Source organism: Alexandromys fortis, unplaced genomic scaffold (genome assembly GCF_014885135.2).
Source record: "Alexandromys fortis isolate MF-2015 unplaced genomic scaffold, M_Fortis_MF-2015_v1.1 scaffold_45, whole genome shotgun sequence".
In the NCBI taxonomy this organism is placed as follows: Eukaryota; Metazoa; Chordata; class Mammalia; order Rodentia; family Cricetidae; genus Alexandromys; species Alexandromys fortis.
Window position 1 is genome coordinate 7086561 of NW_026067926.1, and position 7029 is coordinate 7093589.

Consider the following 7029-nt stretch of genomic DNA (forward strand, 5'->3'; position numbering starts at 1 on the left):
GCTTTCTTTTTCCAAGGGCTGTCCTTGGAAATGTCCCTGCCATGTGAGACAAGACTCCACAGTAAACGGAACCTTAGGAAATTTCTCTTCCTATGTCTTATTTTTTGCTCCAGATCATGAAAGATATCACCAGACAGGAGACAGGGAATCTGGAAACAACAAACGTGAAGCAATGCGCAGAGCAATAAAAGCTTTAGTATGGAAGACCTGGGTTCAAATTCCAGCACAGTCGCTTCAGGCTATAGGTCCTAGGCAGCGAACACAGCGTGCCCGTGCCTCAGTTTTCCCACCTGTAAAGTAGAGATGAAGACAGATGCTACTTTGTATGTCTGTTCTGCATGGAAGGGCAGAACAAGCTACATCACGTGGAACTACTTATTAAAGCTCTGGCTGCCACTGAGAAAATGCTCCAGCCGGCTTCATCTCACTGCCAGTGCCGCTAGCAGACAGGGAAGGGGGGGTCTTGTATCTGACATGCTCACTTTTGAAACTTCGTGCCCAATGGCTTTGAGGGCTCTGTGGTTTTGTATCCCACTCCCTTCTGAGTTTCTTCGGCCCTGTTAGACTTCTGGTGAGAAATTTAATGGCTGTCAGGATTCACACCATGACGTCACCAGACAATGTCAGTGGGAACTTGGTGTCCATAAATCGGTTCAAAGTCAAAGAGCTGGAGCTCATGAGTTAGCCTCTAATTGTGTGGAGCTTGCAATGCAGTTCTCATGGCCTTGATTCATAGAGTACCACTTTATTGGTACCCGCTTACGCCAGACTCATTAGCGCTCTCTTGGCTCTGCATCTTAGCCAGACCAAAGCTTTCCTTTAACTGATGCCGGGTGCAGAACTCACAGCAGTGGTCTCTAAAGTGCAGCTCAGAGAGAACATTCTCTAGGGAAGGCTGCGTACTGACCCAGACCTACTCTGCTGGACTTCTGAGATAGGGCTCATCCTTTCTCCTTCAGTCCACTCCACCTACTGGCCAGCGGTTGAGGGCCTGTATGACAGACATGAGGGCTGGGTGAAGGAGCTCACATCTGGAATCTCAACACCTGGAAGACTGAGCAGAAGGTTTGCAGAGTATTGGGCTATCTCAGGCTACAGAGTGAGGAGATAAATGGATGGATCGATAGATGGATGGACAGACAGACAGACAGACAGGTGACATACAGACAGATAGGTAGATAATAAAAGAGGAAAAAGGGAGAGAGATTGATGGATATGGTAGTATACACCCATAATCCTAGCGCTTAGGAGGTGGAGTCAGAAGGACAGGAAGTTCTAGGTCAGTCTGGGCTACATGAAATCCTATCTGTAAGTGGAAAATATCAAAACAAAACAAAGACAGTTCCTGCTCTGAAACCCTGTAACCCCACACTCCAGAGGCTGAGGCAGAAGGAGCAGAAGTTCGAAGATTGACACCAGCTGGACTACATAGCAAGACAGTCTTCAAAAAAAAAGTGCTCTTAACTACATCAGCTAAAAATCCACAAACTGAAACTTTAAAGCAGAGATCTTACAACCTCCTTGTAAAGGTAAGCGCTTATCAGCAGCTGTGAGTCACAGTAAACAGGAACTAGAGTGCGAGGATTCTGGGGCACAGCCTGGGGGTTGCCCTTCTGTGTTTGTTCTCATCATTTCTCATAGCGATAGCATGCATTTCAGCAGGATCCATGGCATCTAGGGCCATTACTACACTTCCCAGCCTCCTCTGCTGTCCCCTGTGACCATGTGACTAATTCATGAAACCTCCAAAAGAATTTCCTGTTTCTCAACATGCCCCAGAGGAAAGACCTGCCCTCCTCCAGTATGATTTTCTCTTTCTTTTCTTGCTTCTCATGTGGTCTGGGGAGAGAGTACACATGGGCCATGCCCATGGAGGCTATAGGAAGACAATGGGGATCTTGCCCAACCACTCCTCACCTCATTCCCCTGAGACAGGGCCTCTCACTGAACCTGGTGGCCAGCAAGTCCCAGGGACCTCCTGTCTCCTCCCTACACAGTGGTGGGATCATGGGCCTGTGAGGGTACTGGGGAATCAACTCAGGCCTCATGTTTGTGTAGCAACTGCTCACTCTTATCCACCGAGCCACCTCCCCAGCTCCTAGGTTTGTTTCCCTTCTTTCTTTCTAAAGGAGATTTTATATATTTGTTTGTTTGTTTATTGTGTGTTGGTTAGGGGACGAGACTCACATGTGCCACAGTGTAAGTCTAGAAGTCAGAGGACGAGGTAGGGGGAATGGCTCTCTCCTTCTACAGTGTGGATTCCAGGAACTGAACTCTGGTCCTTGGGCTTGCTGGCAAGCACCTTTCCTCTCTCAGCCATCTCGCTGGCCTGCTGGGTATGTTTTCTGATGGTTGTTGCAGTATTTGGATGGGACCACCCAGAGCCATCTTGAACCAGGAGGAAAGCCAAGCTGTGGATGAGAGAGCAGAGAGATGGAAGGAAGAAGATGCCACAGGAAACCATTTAGAGGACAAGCTGGGGGGCGGGGGGGGGGGGGCTAGTGAGCCTCTACTTGCAGTTGCAAAGAAATATCCTTACTGTCTGTTAGTCTTCTGACATCTGCCCTGAAGACATCCTAGCCAGACATGGTGGCACACGTGGTTCATGACACTAACTCTCCAGTCTCATCTGCTTAACCTTCCTCCCACACTTCAGACAAACTAAAAGTCAAACCAGCTTCTTTGGGACGCTGCACTAGAGAGTGCCCCTCTCTATCCTGGCTGCAATCGGTCCTTCCAAAGTGGACTCAGTGGGTCGAAGGAACTCTTGGACCCAGACCAGCTCAGCAGTCCCTTCAGATCCATCGGGCCCAATTGCAGTCATGGATCTTGACGACTGTCCTGTTTCTCAGGCAGGGCACCTCTAAGGACCGCTCCCGCCACTCTCACGCACAGCTGGAAAGACTCGGTAGCCATCCTCTCCTGTCCCAAACCGAGCACTTCCTTCACCAGGTGCCAAGCAACGGTCCAGACTTGCAGGGAGCGTTCTGTTGGGACAGTCTGTCTGTCCAGGGGCGGGAAGGAGCTCCAGGCAGTCTCTGTGGACAGCAGGGGACCGGCTCAGTTTGCTGCAAAGATTTCTCGGGGCTCTCTTTCCAAGGAAACTTTTGCAGGTGATTGTAGCTTGTGGTCTGCTTCCAAGGGAACCGGAAAGGCCTTTTTAACCCACGCCCTGCCCCTCCCCCGCCATGCCCCTCCTCCTCCCCAAATCTGCGCTCCCGGGAAGAGACTCATTCTATGACCTCAGGCCCCATAGGGAATTCAATGGGTCCTGGGAACAGTGGCGACAGCTGTTCTTTCAACGTTGAGTCCCAGAAGCTGGGGGCCTCACAGCAGCTCTGTTCCCTCCTGTCAGCTGGCCAGCTAGGACCCGCCATTTTCAGTCTTCCCCTCCCTAGTGGGCTATCTCTTCCTTCCTCCTGACTCACGTGGTTTCTGCCTGTTCCAGAGTGTCTGATGTCTAAAACGTCTGTTTATTTCTCAATCCTGCTTCCCCAGGGCTCCGCTGTCCAGTTGCTCAGATACATTAAGAGAGAAGATTGGGTTGAGCCAAATGGGTTGGTTTGAATGAAAATGACTCCCGAAGACATACAGGGAAGTGGCACTATTAGGAGGTGGGCCTTGTTGGGAAGAGCATGTCATTGGGTGTGGCTCTGAAGTTTCAAGAGTTCACGTTAGTCCCTGTGTCCTCTCTCTCTTTCTTTCTGCTCTCTGCTGATCCAGGTGTAGAACTCTCAGCTGCCTCTCCAGCTCCATGTCTGCTTGTGTCCTGCCATGCTTCCCACCGTGATGATAACGGACTGACCCTCTGAACCTGTAAGCCAGTCCCAATTAAATGTTCTCCTTTATAAGAGTTGCCCTGTTCATGGCATCTCTTCACAGCAATAAAACCCTAACTAAGACAAGATACTTGGTTGTTCACCTGTTTATGGATCATGGTTGGTGGTGTTATGTGTCAGGTCCTGTTTTCACTGGCTTCTCTGGGCCAGGCCTGTGAATCTTGAACAACCTGCGTTAACTCACCATCCCTGGGACAGCCATACAAATGTCACCAACTGGCTCTTCCCTCTGCAGGGACAGAGCCTGTGTGTGTGTGTGATGTTTTTGGTGTGGTGTATGCTTTTGAGACAGGGTCTCACGTGTTCCAGGCTAGCCTTGAACTCTATGTAACTAAGGATAATCTTGAACTTTTGATCCTCCTGCTCAGTTCCTGAGTGGTGGGATTGCAGATTGTGCACCACCAGGCCTCGTTTGTGTGGTGCTAGGGATCGAACCTAGGGCCTCGGGTAAGCTAGACTAGCATTCCACTGAGTCACATCCCCAGCTCTGCAGATAATTTAAAAAACAAACAACAAACAAACAAACATGTGTCACTTATCACATACAGTCTGAGAGTCACAGGAAAGTGGATAGGAAAAGATGCTGAGTGAAGGCTCCAGTAGGCTCCAAATCCACACAGCGGACTACCAAGGGAACGGTGGGCCCAGGTCCCACCAGGGAGCAGCTTACAGAGTCAGGGCTGCTGCAGGTGGGGGCCTCAGAAAGACGCCATCTTGAGCTGGTGTTCCCACAGCACAGAATGTGTGCCTGGAGGCTGTGGGCTAGAACAAATGGCTGCTGGGCAGAGCCTCAGTGGCCACTTAAAAACTGCAGAGTCCTGCACAACAGTGCCGCCATCCTCTTCCTCAGATGTCACGTGTTCCCTGACCGTGATTGTTTCCCGCCCCTGGGCTGGTCTCTCTGCTCACAGTCCTGTGAACTCATTCAATAAGACCCTCAAGTACCTAGTGTGGCCAAAGCTGTAGGAGTACTGAGACGAAAGCAGCAGAGATTCCGCCTTCCAGATCCTCATCCCGTACATAGTGAGGGAGATGGACCAAAACCTGCCTTCCCAGGACGCTCCTTTGCTTCTCAAACAACGTGCCAGGCAATAGAGGCCAGAGGGTAAGAACCTTGCTGGGGAATCAGGCCTGCCTGATGTGTGACCTGGGACAAATCTGTTACCCTCTCTCAGTTTCACTTTCCCTAAACAGGAAATGGCACCAGCCTCACTGCAGGCTCAGACGGTTCAGGAGATGACGCTCAGCATGGGCCAGGAGGCACCTGGCACAGATCCAAAGACCTGTCCATTAAGCTGACCGCCTGCCGCTGCTCCTGGCCCTCCTGTCACTTCTTTCTCTTCCCCCTTTCTGCTGTCAGGAGATAGAGGGAGGTGTGCATTGCCTTGCTGGGCTGTCAAGATCCGGGTGGGCCCTTCATCACGTATTAAACATTAATGGAGATATTTTTTAAAACTTTGCTTACTTCACTTATTTTTTAATTTTCATTTTATTTATTCTTTGTGTCTTTCACATCATGTCTCCACATCATGTCTTCCGATCTCACCTGCCTCCCCACCTCCCCCCCCCAAAAAACAGAACAAAATTTAAGAGAAGAAGGTGGGTGGTGGGAAGGAAGAAATGGAGAATCCCGTAATGGAAGCTTCGGTGTAACGCAGTGAGACACGCAGTAAACCCCTTTGTCTATACATTTTCACATGTAGGCGTTCATCGCAAAGAATAACTGGTCTGACTCGAGGTTCCTGGTCTCTGCTACAGCATCGATCGCTGGGCCCTCCCTGGGACTCTTCCTGGACATCCCCCTGCTGCCCTGTGTGGCAGGGATCCTGCAGCCCGGGGTCCACAGGACTGCCCCACCCGACTCCCACCTCATGCTCCAGGAGTACAGATGGGGTGGATGTTGGGGTGGGTCAACACACAGCCTTAGTTCTGGGCCTGGGTAGCTGCAGGGGTGGTCAGCCTGCCAGCTCTCCCTGTCCCACCAGGCTGAGTTCTCCTGCATCACTCTGGCTAGTTCACCCCTTGCAGGGATGATCGAGGGGTGGGGCCATTGCTCCCGCTTTCACGTCCTCAGGGTGGGTTCTCTCACACCTACACCTTCAGGACCAACTCTAACGGAGACTTTTCTAATGGAAAAATTATCTGGAGTCTAAGGAATGGGTTCTTTTCTGGAGTGGACCTTTCTATTCTGTAACCTCAGGATGCCTCGTTTTCTTTCAAGTTCCCTGCTGCCCGGCACACTTGAGAACCCACGGTGGTGTGGAAGATGTGTGCAGTGAAGGAAGCAATGGATGAAGTAGTATGTGGTCCACACCAACTGCGGATGCTCCGAGCTCCAAGCTCTGAGCTTCCAGCTCCAGAAATGCTCTGAAGAAACAGGGGCCAAGAATGGCGGCAGGAACCCAGCATCACTCAGCACAGCTGGCTGAGTACAGGTGGCCGATGCATTCCATACTCTCCTCATTGTGACCAGATACCCCCCAAAAGCAACTTAAAGAAGGAAGAGTTGGTTGGTTGGGGGCTCACGATAGGAAGGCACAGTGATGGCAGGAGGCTGCTTGTCCTCGTGCGGGTGGATTGGGTAGCAGACAGAGGTGATTGCTGGCTCTGGGTTGGCTTCCTTCCCCACGTTTGTTTGTTTGTTTCTTCTGCAGTCTAGGACACCAGCCCACAAGATGGTGCTGCCTACATTCAGGGCAGGTCTTCCCTCTTCGCTGAACCGCTCTAGAAACGCCCTCACAGACGGACCTAGAGTTACATCTCTTTGGTGATTATAAATGCAGACAAGTTGACTGGCCCCCATATTCCTAAAAAAAAAAAAAATGCCCACCCCTGAGTATTACCTTATTTGGAAAAAGAATATAATTTTTGCAGATGTAATTAAAGATTTTTGAATTAAAAACTCTTAATCATCTCTTGATGAAGTCTAGGGGATTACCCATGTAGACACAAAATAAAAATCTGAGTCCTTTTAAGAAGCAGGAAAAGGAGCAGGGTGGTGGTGGTGGTGCACATCTTTAATCACAAGCCCCCAGGAGACAGAAGTAGATGGATTTCTGTGAGTTTGAGGACAGCCTGGTCTAAGAGACCTGGAGAGTGAGTTCCAGGACAGCCAGGGCTGCAGAGAAACCCTGTCTTGAAAGAAAAGAAAAGAAACAGGAAAGGAGACAGAGTCTCAGAGGAGAGGTCC

The 7029-nt window shown here is 50.4% G+C and overlaps 1 long non-coding RNA gene across 2 annotated transcripts; it reads left to right on the forward strand.

The window, feature by feature from the left end:
* The first annotated feature begins 1381 nt into the window (after positions 1-1381).
* On the forward strand, positions 1382-6652 carry LOC126502333 (uncharacterized). 2 transcript variants are annotated; one of them, XR_007591906.1, is made up of 7 exons: positions 1835-3113; positions 3499-3614; positions 3724-3816; positions 4690-4944; positions 5034-5744; positions 6061-6274; positions 6494-6652. It is a non-coding gene; the product is annotated as an uncharacterized lncRNA (long non-coding RNA). The 2 variants fall into 2 exon arrangements; XR_007591905.1 differs by lacking the exon at positions 1835-3113 and adding an exon at positions 1382-1529 and having other exon boundaries at positions 5034-6274.
* The last annotated feature ends 377 nt before the right edge of the window (positions 6653-7029 follow it).